Source organism: Saccopteryx bilineata, chromosome 12, assembly GCF_036850765.1.
Source record: "Saccopteryx bilineata isolate mSacBil1 chromosome 12, mSacBil1_pri_phased_curated, whole genome shotgun sequence".
NCBI lineage: Eukaryota > Metazoa > Chordata > Mammalia > Chiroptera > Emballonuridae > Saccopteryx > Saccopteryx bilineata.
This window is the reverse complement of record NC_089501.1, coordinates 27,093,375-27,108,493: the sequence shown is the minus strand read 5'-3', so window position 1 is coordinate 27,108,493 and position 15,119 is coordinate 27,093,375. Positions and strand designations below refer to the sequence as shown.

Below are 15,119 nucleotides of genomic sequence, written 5' to 3'. Positions count from 1 at the left end.
ACAATCCACAGTTTCTCACAGTCTTTTCAACTTTTGTCTACTTATTATCTTAGCTTGTAGTAGCTTTTAGTCCCAAGACTCTAAATTTGATGATTGTTATTTTACTTAAAAACGATTTATGTATGATCTGGATTGTGTGAGTTTTCTTAAGGAGACAGTAGGACAACATATTTGAAATCAGAACTGTCTGGGAAACCTGGTATATGAGTTTGTAGTACCTATAGGTATATACTTAAAAAAATGCATTTACGTTAACTCACAAGTTTATAGGGCTTACTTTTAATTTTACACTTCTCCCCAAATGGTTCAGTGCTATGAAGAAAGGCATAATATGGTATTATCATTAATACCACATGTTAATGTGGCCATTAACATTAATGCTAGGTATCTATTAATGTACATGTATATGTTGTTGCGGTACAACCCGTGAGGAATGGAACCAAAGCCCAAGTTGATTAGGAGTTTGAAGAGCCTTTATTAGCCGGCCGGCGTCTGTCCGCTGGTTCCCTGACCGGGAAGCAATGAACAGCAAACAGCTAGGGGGGAGAGAGGTATTTAAAGGCAAAAAACGGCAAGGTTACAGTTGTTTCAGCATGTTTGTACAATATCTTTGCAAAAGTACACACTGTTCTAAAGATAATAAGCCGCCTTCCTGCAATATCTGCAAGGCTGAAGCACAAGAACGCATCCTGCCTCTGTTAGCAAGATTAGATCTGAGCCTAACTGCTGAGGCTTGTAAGAATTTTCTACTTGCAGCTATAGCTATAAACTAGTTCCTCTTAAGCGTTAAGCTAAATTGGGTCAGGGGTCCTCAGCATGGGCTGGCACGCCAGCACATTTGAGAGATAGAAAGATCTAGAGCTTTCAGGTGCGTTTCACAGTTTTTCTTATGTATTACTAAAGATTATTTTCAAGAAAATTTATTGTATGAGGTAGAAACAGTTAAGTCCTAATGTATAGACTCCCTGTGCAGTGAAGCGTAGGTAAGCAAGAGGCTGCCTTATGGTGTTTAGTGAAGGATAACTGGGAGGTTACAGGTGCATTGAAGTGTAATGTCAAGAACATATTTCAAATAAAGTATTATTAGATTCAGACCTCAGGTATCTGTCTCATACTTAGGGGTTAGGGGGCTAGGCTAAGGTCCAAATTCAGGTTTATCTAACTTCTGGACTGACAGTTAACCACTATGCTATTTTGTGTTCCATGCCTACTAAAGAAAGTTACTTCATTTCTCTGAGCCTCATGCTATTCATGTGTAGAATGAACTTGCTGTGCAGATATGTTTTGAGGCATAAGTAAAGATGTTTGTAAAGCATTCAACAGAGATCTTGCTCACAAAATGAGCAATCCCACTTCTGTTGGTAAAATATTTTTGCTTCAAAACAATAGCACCAACAAAAGAGATTTTGAAAGCATGTCAGAAACTTATGCAGAGAAATTTGCTTATCTTTTTTGGCTTTAAAATATTGAATTATTTATATTTTGGCACAAAGATTTTAGTGTTATTTTTTTTTCTCTAGAATTTAGATAATTTTCCAAGTAAGTCATTTGTTAGTAATTCTTTCCCTATTGTCTTTTTGTTGTTGTTCAGAATGTGTCTTAATCAAAGAAGTAATGGAATTATACCTTCTGCAGACATTAACTTCTGAAGAATTTGAGACTGATAGTTGTGGTTCACTGAAGCTGTTATATAGTTAAATCCTAGGTTTTGCAGTTTCTGGAATGAAGTTAGGAAGGGCGAATTTTTTGTTGTAAGCCAAATTAAAATGAACTAGAGAAGTGGTTATTGGTTTTCATCTTGGCTGTGAAAGTATTTGTATAAGAGTATTTGTTGATGTTGCTATGGTAACGTAGTCAAAACTACAGCAGGGAAATCATCACAAATACAGCATTGATTTAGATACCTGAATTCTTTTTCTTATGTTGGAGATATTCCTAATTGCTTTAAAAATGTCTTTTTTATTCTTAGCTGTTATAAATATTCAGCTATCATATGTCCAAAATATATTGGTATTGAGAATACTGATACTAATTATCTAAATTTTTGGTTCCTGTTACTCCTTAGTGGTTTGAGGAAAAAAAATCTGAGACAAATCCAGATTTCCTGTTTTATGATGTTGATGGCTTGTAATTTAAAAAATGTGTATCTCCTTGTATTTCAGGATAGTTTTGGTTCAGTTGGGAATTTTTCTTAATGAAAACCATATATAGGTACTTTTTTCAAGTTTTATATACATTTTCTTTTGCAAATTTATTATGAAGTTATTATACTGGCTATGCTGTCCATTTTCGCTTTTTAATAAAGCTACAGTTTGGATCAGGAGAAAGTGGTTCCACTAAGCAGTTTGAAGGGGATAATAGCTCTGCTTCTGGCTTTTATAGACTCTTTCTCAAAGGAAGAACAGCTATTGAGTCAGTTACAACCTCAGTGGAAGATGTCTTGCAGCTGTGCCTTTTTGGTTTCATTCCAGAGATAGTATTTGTGTGTACTGTCAGAATGTCTTAGAGGCCCACCCTGGCAAGGATTCAACTCTATAAAAGGAGTTCTGTTTTATAATCTTTCACATATTCTTATGGGGTTTTGGTGATGACGGTGGTCTTCATGGTCTTGTCCTTTAAAACTGGCGTTTTATTGAGACATAGGCCTCACAGTTTGAGAATAGAAATTGCAGTTATAGTTATTGTATCTTGTAAAATACATTTAGCCAAGCTCTTGGCACACATCATGATTAAAACAAATCACCCCTCCACAAACCTTGCGATTTCAGTGAGTTATTTTTTAACTTCTTTTCTGCCTCTATACTGATATGAAGATGACATTCATTTGGTTATCTTCTTCTAAGTAATTTAATAGATACTGATTTACTAGTCAGGTTGACATCTAAGAAGACAGATTATTTAGGGAATCCCGAACAAAGTTTGAAAAGTTAAAACTATCTGGGACAGAGAACAGGGCTTCAGATACACTCCCTTCTTTCTCCCTCCCTTAAACGCCTTCTTCTCTCAGCCCACGTATATTTTCTTCTTCCTTCCCTCGGAGGTAGAGCTGTTCCTCCTGCTGTCCCAGAGTAAACCCTTCTCTTGTGATTTCGCTCCTTTTTCTTCTATCTCTTCTGAACTACCTTCTGTCCATTCTGTTCTTTCTCCTTTGTGTCTTCAGACTCTCCCCTCAATGTCTCTTCTACCAAAAGCCTGCACCAACCAAAACAGCTTCCAAACTTCAGTTTGTTCCCACAACCTTGTAGTTATCACTTCCCTTTTCTCTAGCCTTTCCTTAGTCGCTAAATTTAAGATTAATTTATACCTTTCTCTTTACTCCTCTCTTTAATATTTTTTGTAGCCAGTTGCCTTTTTCTGCCACCATCCAGTGAAGTTGCTCTTTGAGAACCAAGCAATCTTTTCAAGACACTTTTAAAATCTTATTGGTGCCTGAAGCAATCTGCCCTTTGCTGTCATGTTGTCTACTCCTCCCAGCTTGACTCTTATCTTCTTGGCCAGGCATGGCCAACAGTTTTTGCTCCTGGGCCAGATTAGAAAGAAAACTTTTTTTCATGGGCCAGACGAAATATTAAAATTAAAAAATGTTAAATATAAAAACAATTTGTTTAAGTAAACAAAATATTATTATGTAATTTGTTTATGAATAAATGTAAGTAATTCAGTACAACAAATTAACAAAAAAACTAATGTGATGCGTTGAGGCGCTTTGCATTGCCTATTATTTTTTTAATATCTGGCTCTATACTTGTAGTAGCTATTCTTAACACAGCCTCTAAATGTAAATCATTCAGTCTTGATCTTGTACTTTTATTTAGATTCATTAAAGAAAAAGTTTGTTCACAAATAAAAGTTGAGCTGAAGACTACTGAAGATATCATAGTTTATGTATAACGATTTAAAAGTACCACTTATTTCCACAGTGCGTCGTGCGGAGAATATTAAAAATTTAATCGCGGGCCACATAAACTCATTACGTGGGCCAGATGCCGCCCGCGGGCCGTATATTGGCCATGCCTGTTCTTGGCAGTATTTTTTTTGGTTTTCTGTTCTTTTCTCTTAAGCCAGACCTTCCCAGCCTCCTTTATAGGTTCTTAGCACTCCCTCTCTTGGAATTGTGAGCATTTCCCCCTCTGTTTGCCTGGTGTGTCATCCACTTCCATAGCTCCAAATAACATTGATGAAGTCGTTCCAAATCTTATCATGGAAACCCAAACTCTGTGGTTTGGACATGTATTTCCAACCATCTGGATTTTCCACCTGGATGTCACACAGTCACTTCAGCTCAGATGCATTAAAAATGGAATCTTGTGCTGCTTTTATCCCTGTTTCCTACCTTTTGAAAATCCTTGTCTAGGTGAATAGCACCACTATCTCACCTCTGACTGCTGGGAACCTAAGAACTTTGTGCTCCATTACTTCAACAATCCAATTTATTATCAGATCGTGTCCATTGTGCCTACTAAATATTTATTGACTCCATTCCTTTGAATCGTTGTTGCCTTTGTCTTAGTGTAGATGCTGTTTCCTGGATCACTGGAGCATCACCTTAATGAAAGTTTCCTTTCATTGTGTCAGTTGTTCTCACACAACTGCCAAAGTAATCCTTCAGAAGTATGAATTTCATAGTGCTTTCTATTGCCCACAGGATAGCATTAAAACGTCTGAGCTTAGCTTACTGCTCATTCATTATTTGGCTGCCTCCCTGTTCCTTTCCTCGACTCCTTACCTTGTGTTGCAGGCAATTGAGTTACTTAAACCATTCTCTGCAACACATTTATCTTTTATGATGTTGTGCCCTTTACTTACTGTTCCCACGGTGAGGAGTGTACTTATACCCACTTACATTTGGCCCAGTAAGCTCCTTCTTATCCTTCAAGGTCCGCTCAAATGTCACATTAGGACACATTCTTCCCTCATCAAGTCAGCTACTGTTGAATTGTTTGTGCCTATATTTTAACTCTTACTCTTCTTGTAGTACAGTTATTTATTTAAGTGCCCTGTTTTGCCCTGCTGGAGCCAAGTTTTACTCATGTCTGTATCCTTAGCAGCTACCAGTAGCAGAGAGCAATTCCTTCCCGGATGAATGGATTGTTGTAAAACCCAAAAGTACAGAATTCAATATTTCATAGGGAACGGTACCGGTGAGTTCTCTGGCTTGATGTTGGAAATTCTTTGCTTTTTTGATGTGAGTGGGTAGGGTCTGGATTGAGAACATATAACACTTGTGCTTAGGGTATTCCTTCATAATTCAAATTTTGAGAGTTAGGCTTTGAAGGTGAAGCTATAGACAGAAATGAGTGAATCTGCAGCTTCAAATTATGAAGCTGTTAAAATTGTGAAAGGGCCTTGGCCAGTTGGCTCCGTAGTAGAGCATCGACCGGTGTGTAGAAGTCTAAGGTTTGATTCCTGGCCAGGGCACAGAGAAGTGCCCATTTGTTTCTCTACCCTTCCCCCTCTCCTTTCTTTCTATCTCTCTCTTCCCCTCTGCAGCCAGGGCTCCACTTGAGCAAAGTTGGCCTAGGCACGAGGATGGCTCTGTGGCCTCTGCCTCAGGCGCTAGAATGGCTCTGGTTGCAATAGAGCAATGCCCCATATGGGCAGAGCATCACCTCCTGGCGGGCATGCTGGGTGGATCCTAGTCGGGCGCATGCAGGAGTCTCTCTCTCTGCCTCCCCGCTTCTCACTTCAGAAAAATACAACAACAACAACAGATTGTGAAGGGCTGGAAAGTATTCTGGGTTCTCAAGCAGGTGCCCAAACCGTGCAGAAGGCAGATAGCAGGCCGGATGAAGACTGTGATGCAGGGGAAATGAGGAGATGGCCCCCATGGGGTTGTACCCACACAGGGCATGATGCATAGCTGCACACTGCTTACTGCATACTCCTAAGTGTTCCCTTGACTTGCCCTCATAGAAGCTGTGTTCAAGGATGTACAACACATTTTTTTGACTAGAGCCTTGTGTTGATCTGTTTGCTGTTTATACGGTTCTAGTAGGGCTCTCAGATGGTGGATTCTTTTTAAAGGAAAGGAGAAAAAGGAGAAGGAAAAATACGGAGGATGGCTTAGGGTGAAGAAACAGTTTTCCTTCCACAACTTGAAGGAAAAATAAATAGCTTTGGTAGGAGATTGCTATATGTTAATATTTGACTTTTAAAAATAAAGTGAAACATGATACATTCAACCATTTCTAGAGGGAAGCCGAGATGAACTTTTTGACCACTGAAATCCTATGTGTAATAGCAACTTGCACTCATTTAGCATTTTGCACTTTACTGGTTGCTGTAGTGGTGGTTCTCCAGGGTTCCTTACAGCAGCCCTGCTGTTCAGGCACTTGATCTGCTGATGCCTTCATTTCCCAGACTTAGTTTAGCTAAGTGGCAATGTGAGGCTACATCCAAACTGAGTATGAATTTAACCCTTTGAGTAATGAGTTTTTTTCATGCTCGCTGACCCCCAGGAGTGAGTTTTTTTCAAAAAATGAAATTAGTTCCAGTTACAGTTTTATTAACTTAAAATCATGTTTGTTTGATAACCAATTTATGAAAATAAAAAGAACATACATTTGCCTCTTTTTTTTTTTTTTTTTTTTTACAGAGGCAGAGAGAGAGAGTCAGAGAGAGGGATAGATAGGGACAGACTGACAGGAACGGAGAGAGATGAGAAGCATCAATCATCAATTTTTCGTTGCGACACCTTAGTTGTTCATTGATTGCTTTCTCATATGTGCCTTGACCACAGGTCTTTAGCAGACCAAGTAACCCCTTGCTCAAGCCAGAGACCTTGGGTCCAAGCTGGTGAGCTTTGCTCAAACCAGATGAGCCCGCGCTCAAGCTGGCAACCTCGGGGGGGGGGGGGGGGGGGAGGGAAGTCGCGAACCAGGGTCCTCTGCATCCCAGTCTCACGCTCTATCCACTGCGTCACCCGGTCAGGCCATTTGCCTTTTTAAATGTTGCTTTACACATGTACGATTGTACTCTGGATGGTCAGGAGGGATGAGGATGTGCATAAATGTTAGTATGACTCAAAGGGTTAATACTCATTTTGATTGGGAAGAGTAGATAATTTCTTGGTAATAGCCTGTTTATTTTTGGAAACATAATTATTTTTTAGGAGTGGGAGGTGTAGGGATTTTCTTGGGTCCTGAGAGTGGGAGCTTTTGAGGTCTGCTGGATACCTCACCTCGGGGCTTTTATTTCTTCTGGCCCTTAGATAACCTTAAAGGGCCTCTCCCTTCCCCGTTCTCTTTTCCACAGCGTCTCTCCCCTTCTCTTCTGGGCTGGGTAGGGCAGTCTGCACAGGGAGAGACAATGGGATTTTTAGTCGGAATAGCTTGGGCTCTATAGCTGACTTACTGCGTGACCTGAACACGTAACGTAACTTCCGGCCTGAGGTTCTCCACCTGTGAAGGGCAGGCGCAAGAGGTACCTGCATGCTGACATTCTTCTTGGCTCTAAATTTATTTATTCTATAAAACCCCCGTGTTGCTCAGTCATATGTAGGTTGTTGCACAGGTGCTTGCAAGATTTTAATGGGCTTTGTGATAGGTGGTTTTACTTTTTTTAATATCTGTGGCAAAGGAATGTCATTACCATATTAACAGTAGCATTTGTACATTTAAAATGAGAGATGAGTGAGCTGAAACAATAGGACCCGTTCTGCCTTCCTTGTCCTCCCCAAGGGAGTTGTCCACTTTGCTGTGTCCTTCCTGTTCCTCTGTCAGAGCCGTTATCGCATGTGGTATAAATATTTGTTTATGTATCCATTTTCCTTGCTAGACTGTGAATTCCCCGAGGGCTGGTATGAAGATGAACTTTCAAGTGGTCAGGGCTTCAACCAGTGTCTGGTGCAAAAGAGGGACTCAGCAAATGTTTCTTTGACGTATGTGGAATGAAGATAATACATTTTAAAGTAAATGCTGGATTTCTGTATTGATCTGAATGTTTAATTGTAATAGTGATGCTTTTGACTTTTTTGGTAAAAAAAAAAGGAATATAAAAGGTTTAGCTTTGTCCTAATGCTCTTTAGATGGATTCAGAACATTACCTTTTTGGTATAGGTTCCCAGCCAGCACTCCTTTACCTTACTGCCACCCACCCCTCCTGCACCTACTCTCTTTCCAACCCCATATAAAAATCTGGGAGGTGCCTGGCCGGTAGGTTCAGTGGTAGAGCGTCGGCCTGGCGTGCGGAAGTCCCGGGTTCTATTCCCAGCCAGGGCACACAGGAGAGGCACCCATCTGCTTCTCCACCCCTCCCCCTCTCCTTCCTCTCTGTCTCTCTCTTCTCCTCCCACAGCCGAGGCTCCATTGGAGCAAAGATGGCCCGGGCACTGAGGATGGCTCTGTGGCCTCTGCCTCAGGCACTAGACTGGCTCTGTTCGCAACAGAGCGACACCCTGGATGGGCAAAGCATGACCCCCTGGTGGGCGTGCCGGGTGGATCCCGGTCGGGCACATGCGGGAGTCTGTCTTGACTGCCTCCCCGTTTCCAACTTCAGAAAAATACAGAAAAAAAAAAAAAAGAAAATCTGGGAGGCATACAGCATTTTTCTTTTATAGAGTATCACAAATCTATAGTACTTCATAATGTTACATTTTTAAAGATGTGCTAGGGAAGACATTTTGCAAATGACTCATGAGCAGTTTTGCAAATTATTTTGGGGTTAGATCCTGAGAGAAGTCAAACTGTTGTGTATGGTTAAGAGAGCTTCCACATAGAAGCCATGGAACTCACGTAGTTTTTTCTTTTTGTTGACATCAGATAGCAGCGATCCTATGAAATGTGGCCGCTAGAAATTTTTTTTTTTTTTATAGGGACAGAGAGAGTCAGAGAGGGATAGATAGGGACAGACAGACAGGAACGGAGAGAGATGAGAAGCATCAATCATCAGTTTTTTGTTGCGACACCTTAGTTCATTGATTGCTTTCTCATATGTGCCTTGACGGCAGGCCTTCAGCAGACCGAGTAACCCCTTGCTCGAGCCAGAGACCTTGGGTCCAAGCTGGTGAGCTTTTTTTGCTCAAGCCAGATGAACCCGCGCTCAAGCTGGAGACCTCGAGGTCTCAAACCTGGGTTCTTCGCATCCCAGTCCGACACTCTATCCACTGCATCACCGCCTAGTCAGGCTAGAAAATTTTATAGACAGCCCTGGCCGGTTGGCTCAGCGGTAGAGCGTCGGCCTAGCGTGCGGAGGACCCGGGTTTGATTCCCGGCCAGGGCACACAGGAGAAGCGCCCATTTGCTTCTCCACCCCTCCGCCGCGCTTTCCTCTCTGTCTCTCTCTTCCCCTCCCGCAGCCAAGGCTCCACTGGAGCAAAGATGGCCCGGGCGCTGGGGATGGCTCTGTGGCCTCTGCCTCAGGCGCTAGAGTGGCTCTGGTCGCAACATGGCGACGCCCAGGATGGGCAGAGCATCGCCCCCTGGTGGGCAGAGCTTCGCCCCTGGTGGGCGTGCCGGGTGAATCCCAGTCGGGCGCATGCGGGAGTCTGTCTTGACTGTCTCTCCCTGTTTCCAGCTTCAGAAAAATGAAAAAAAAAGAAAAAAAAAAAGAAAAAAAAAATTTTATAGACAATTGAAGTTCACCTGGCTTGCAAAAGCCCTAAAACTTCTCTCCATGTTCATTCAGGAGGTATAGTCTTGCCTGATGCTTGGTGGATAGGAAGATAGGATTCCCTGTAAAATTATTAGAATTAGAAACAAAGGTTTGTTTTTAGTTATTTTAGGGTTATGTCAGAAAATGTGTGCTTTTTTCTCATGTGACAGATGATGGATGATTGCTTCTCAGATGAAGGCTAGTTGCATAAAGGTTGGGAGACCAAAAGGAACTGTCTTCCTTGTTGTCCTTCTGCAACACCAATAATTTCATGTTCTGCACAGAATTTGGTTTTGAAGTTATGAGTAACCCATCTGATTATTGGGTCCTTTATATCTTGTTCAATTCCATTCTTTTGTTTTGAAATATAGTACAATGTGGAATGCATTAGCAAATTCTTTTTACAAATGAATCAAAATCAGTATTTCATTTTTATACATTGAAAATTGGACTGTGTATTTACAGGGTTTTTCTATATCTGGAAGTATATCCATCAGTTAATAGTAGTTTATAAATAAAAATGATTAGACCATTTTTTGTGTATATATCTTTTGGTGTCTGTTGGGTAGAATAAAATGATAGAAATGAAAACAGAGTTGTGGGAAGGAGACCAAAAAAAAGTAAAAATCACACCCACAAGAACAGAAATAATTTCCAGCAATAATAGAATTATAAAAATTATCATAGAATTTCAGTCATGTCATTAAAACTATTCTTTATGTGGGCTTTCCTCACATAGTGGGTTGAGCAGGCAGCAGGAAGATGACTTTTCCTTGACCCATGTGAATTTTCTAGCTGAGGAATGAAGTAACTTGGAACCAAGCTGAGCTTTTCTACTGAGCATGCCCTTCTCCAGCAGGGTCCGGTCTGGGTGGGGCTGGGCTGGATTTCCATCAGCTCTCCACAGTCTCCTAATGACAGGGAGCAGCAGACATCGGGCTCCATGTACTTACAAGCTGTGTATGTATTTCAAGGGGGAGATTTTTAGGGAATTTCTGTTTTAACAGTTGCGTTTTATTGTATATGCTTGATTGTTTTGCTTTTGAAGGAAGCTTGCCTTTGACAGTGTCAGGATTCAGGGGACCGAATTTGGAAAATGCTAACATATAGAGTAGATGAAATCTGGGTAAGTACATTGTTTGGAAAGGGAGTATGTTCACTTATTTGAACTAAGTCCTGTGAAAAAACATTTTTGTGTGTGTAGTCAGAGTTTAGTTTTAGATCACTTGCTTGCATTTTTCTAGGAAAATTTTGTCAGGTTATCTTTAACATAATTGCCTTAGCAGGTTTGCCCTATGAAAAGAATGAAACTACATAGTTGCTTTGCTTTATAGATGTGTCCTGCTGTTTTACAGTTGATTTATTCCGTGGTACCATGTATGATATGAAAGTTAGTTATTCCTGAATTACTTTGAGTACTATGTTAAGTTTATAGTATTCAGTTATTTTTTAACATGTTAAAGGAGTCCAGATTTGAATTTAATTGGTAAGATGATTCATTTTCATGCTGACTGATTGATTGAAAGAAGTGTTATGACTAGCAGAGATTTGAATTCACATTTTTTTAACATCTGCAAATTAGTGGCCATTAACAGCTATCAAAACATATATCATTTTAATGTTGTTACAGTCTAAGTGTGATATTGATTGAAAAGGATAGGTCTCAACTAGTTCTGTTACTGAATACTGAATTTGTTGTCATATTGAACAAATATGAAAACTCACCATGTTGCCCAGATGCTGACATCCAGACTTAGAAAAAATTGTCATGATTTTTCTTGATATGATCCACCGGTCTAATGAGGCCCACCCCCCCTCAAATAACCTTGTTTCGATGCTACTTTCTAAGAAAATAAAAAATAAAACGCAGTACTATGGTGATGGGTGGAGGCAGATATCGGCAAGTTTGTTCTTTATTGCTGGCACTGTAGGGAAAGTTCTCGTACCTCTGAACTGGGGCCGGGAACATGTCTACTTGTGAAGTTTAAGTTTTCTATTTTTAGACCCGAGAAAGAATTGTCTCTTTAAATTATTGGCACGGTGGGAATAAATAACTGTAGAGGTGATGCTGAGGATTTGGACAGCCAGTCATAGGCCCCCCTGCTCAACCCCCATCCCTTGCCCACATCTCCTTTGTAAGTATTTCTGTACCCTTTATGATATAGTGATGACGTACGGTTTAACCTCATAGCTGGATCACAGAGGAAGTTGGAAAGGGAAGTTTTAAACTTTGACATTTAGCTTGCTTGAATATTTTGGTGGATTCTAAGGTTCAATGCCTGGCATATTCTCCAGCGGATCCTCTACCAAATCATGTTTACAAGTACTTGAATTGTGAGAATCTTACCTCCAAAGAAATATATTCAGTTGAAAGAAAAACGTGTCCTAGCCAGCACCACCTAAAAAGTAGTAATTTGAAGCTCTAAGTCAAGTTGTTTTGAGCTAAACTAATGCTCAGAGTAGAAATTAAAAAGGGAAGAAAAAAAAGGTTTTAAGTATTCCAAATGGCATGTCTGTAATTCCATTGTAGTTACAGCTTTTCCCGCCTGGGGGGAGTTGCTTTATCCCACCAGACTTGGAAGGTCCATATGCTAACAGTCTACAGGCACCTTCTGCTGACTGACCGGAGGACTAGTGTCAATATTTGGATCTGCTTACCTAAGCTAGAAAAACCATTTTACTCTTTGGTGATACTGTAAATATTTAAAATGGCAGAAGATATATTGACGAAAATTTACAGAGTGAATTATATTCTTCGACAAGGTTTAGATATTTATGCCTGTTGACTGCAGCGTTCCAAAGCTTATGGAGAAGAGGATTTGAAAGTGTGAGATCAGTGTAGGCTTCAGATTGGTGGCCTTGTCATAGTGTGGGAAGTTGATTGACTTTGACAGGCTTTTGTCTATGACCTATTAAAATGCAGCGTCTGCAGCCTGTGCATTTATCCTGTGCAGTTAACCTTGGTGGATTTGTCGTTAGCTTATTTGAGAAAAGCCTTCTGAACCATTGTTATTTTTTAGCTAAAGAATTTAGGGTTTGATTCATACAGGAATAATATCAGACTGATTGTAGATTACTACTTGATACCAAGTGCATTTTAGGATGGGCTGGGTAAGGGGCATATGCAGAAGGTAGTTGTGGGATAAGCGCAGAGAAAGTATTAGTAATCTGTTAGGATCATGAGAGACTGGTGTTGGCTTTGCTCTGTTTTGAGCCTGTTTATGATGTCACTGGAAGAAAATGCTCAGCGTGTTTTTCTTTTGTGTAGAATATTATATGATAATGATCCAAATAAATGTTCCCAGAATACTAGGAACATCACAAACTTATCAAGAAGCCACCGGATGCATAATACTGCACTAGGAACATGAAGTTACTCATCTGTACAAAATTTTACTCTTTTCATGGGAGTATAGAAACAGATGGGCAGGGAGAAGGTGTGGACAGGAAACATGACATTCTTGAGCTTGTCAGGCCAATGTTGTTCCTGCGTTGGCCTATAAATAAGGGAGAAGCTGCTGACAGATTCGGAATGTTTATATATGACCAGCTTCGAAATTTAATAAGGATCTTCCCATTGTGATTTATTCTCCTTTTAAACATTTTCTCAACTTCCATAGAAATCTATTTCTAAGTGCTTTGTTCCCATTTCTCCAGCAGAAAATAGGAATAATCATTTTGGCCTAGCCGCATATGCACCAATATTATTGTTAACAAAAGATACCTTCATGTTTCATCTCCACACCTATGGGGGAAAAAAAACTAGCATGGTTTTCTCAGGAACTTTGCTTTTGTTTTGTTTTTTAAAGAAGAACTGATACACTTCATTTTTTAAAAGTTATTTTAGAAAGATAGAAAGTGTGTGAGAGAGAGAGAGAGATAGGAAGAAAGAGAAACATCAGTTTATTGTTCCACTTATGCATTCATTGGTTGATTCTTGTATGTGCCTTACCAGGGATCAAATCCACAACCTTGTATCAGGATGACGTTTTAGCCAAAGCTAGAATTGCTACAGGTCTTTAATAAAGATGTCTGTTTGGTCTAAAAGCTTAGCTATGGAGCTTTAGGAGAGCGGTGTATATGGGGTGAGGGATGGGTTTGTGTAGTATGTGTGACAATTTATGTCAGCATTGTCTCCAAGGAAGCATACCGACCAAGCTTGGTTCCCTTAATGCATTAGATATCTTAATGTGTACATATTGTTTCCTAATAAAGTATTTAAGTGCTTCAGTTTGTGTAAACTTCTCAGTGAAAACTTTCTCTCCCCACTCTGTCCCCTGAACCTCATCCAGTGCCATCGGCCATTTCCCACAGTCACTGTTGTAAGTCTTCTGTGTCCTTCGCTCCTTTCCTTATGTGTTTGCAGGCAGATGTGTACATGTGGATTCACATATTCATACTTCTCACACACATTGCTTTTAACCCATAAGATAGCGTATCCTCTGTGCTGTCGGAAACTTGCTTTTTGTATTTAACAGTGTAACTTAGAGATATTTCTGTAACTAAGATGGAAACCTTCCTCACTTTTTTCTTTATAGCTATGGATTCTTCTGTTTTCTGAAGGTAGTATAATGTCACCTGTTGATAGATATGGATCTTTTTCTTCACAAAAATGTTACAGTGAATCATCTGTACATAATTATTTTACATATGTGCAAATGTATCTGTAGGATACATTCCCACAAGCAGGGTTACTGGTTTAGTGTATACACATTTGGAATTTTTACTGTTGGCAAAATGACTTCTGTTGGGTTGGTACCAATTTACTCTTTTACCCACAATTATATGAGAATGTCTCTGTTCCCATAGGCATGCTCAGTTCTGACATGATTAAGCTTTTGTACTTTTCCATTCTGAACTTCAGCTTGTATTTCTTTTGCTGAGCATAGTGAGCATCTTTTCATGTTTCTACGTTTCTTGTATTTGTTTTTCTGTTAACTCTATAGTCATCCATTAGCCACTTTTCCCCCCTATTGAGGGGGGTGATCATCCTAGCCTATTTTAAAATGATATTTATTTTGGATTTTTGATGTTAAGGAAATTGAGAATGAGAATTAAGTGCTCTTTAAAAAGCGTGATGTCTATTTGTGTTATGTGTTTAACCAGTGTTTTCCATGAAGGATCATTGTGTGACTTCCTGAAGAGATGATAATAGTAGTTTTTAAGAGAACTGTGTCAGTTTTTCAAACTAGCAGTAATTTCTGGATATAAGTTACTAAAATTTCTGAGTTAGTGATAAGTTATTTGAATTTATATTAGTGCTAATCATGCTACTTCTGTTCCCCACTAGACTGAGAGCAGGATCCTTTTCTCTGTTTTGCTGGTAATGGTTCATATGCTGTGGAAATACTCAGGAAACATTTGTTTGAAAAGAAGGGGCTAAGATACTGATAAAACCAAACCACATCCCGAAGGTCAATGAAATTGATTGGGGGCTCAACACATTATTAATGATATAAAGCCCAAAATGGTAGTAATAGTTTATTGATTTTTATTTTTTTAACAAATGATGAGCTGTCAGTCATAAT

General features: G+C 39.8%; 1 protein-coding gene across 17 annotated transcripts in view; it reads left to right on the top strand.

The window, feature by feature from the left end:
• The window catches only part of EPB41L2 (erythrocyte membrane protein band 4.1 like 2), a 232,103-nt gene that overhangs the window by 80,098 nt on the left and 136,886 nt on the right, over positions 1 to 15,119 (top strand). Inside the window, exons 1-2 of one of the 17 annotated variants that reach the window (XM_066247975.1) lie at positions 10,506 to 10,551; positions 10,640 to 10,717. The exons of 15 other annotated variants lie outside the window; for them this stretch is intronic. The gene's annotated coding sequence lies outside the window, so the exon portion shown is untranslated. Of the gene's footprint in view, positions 1 to 10,468; positions 10,552 to 10,639; positions 10,718 to 15,119 lie in introns of those variants that run through there. One more of the 17 variants, XM_066247973.1, reaches the window with a different exon arrangement.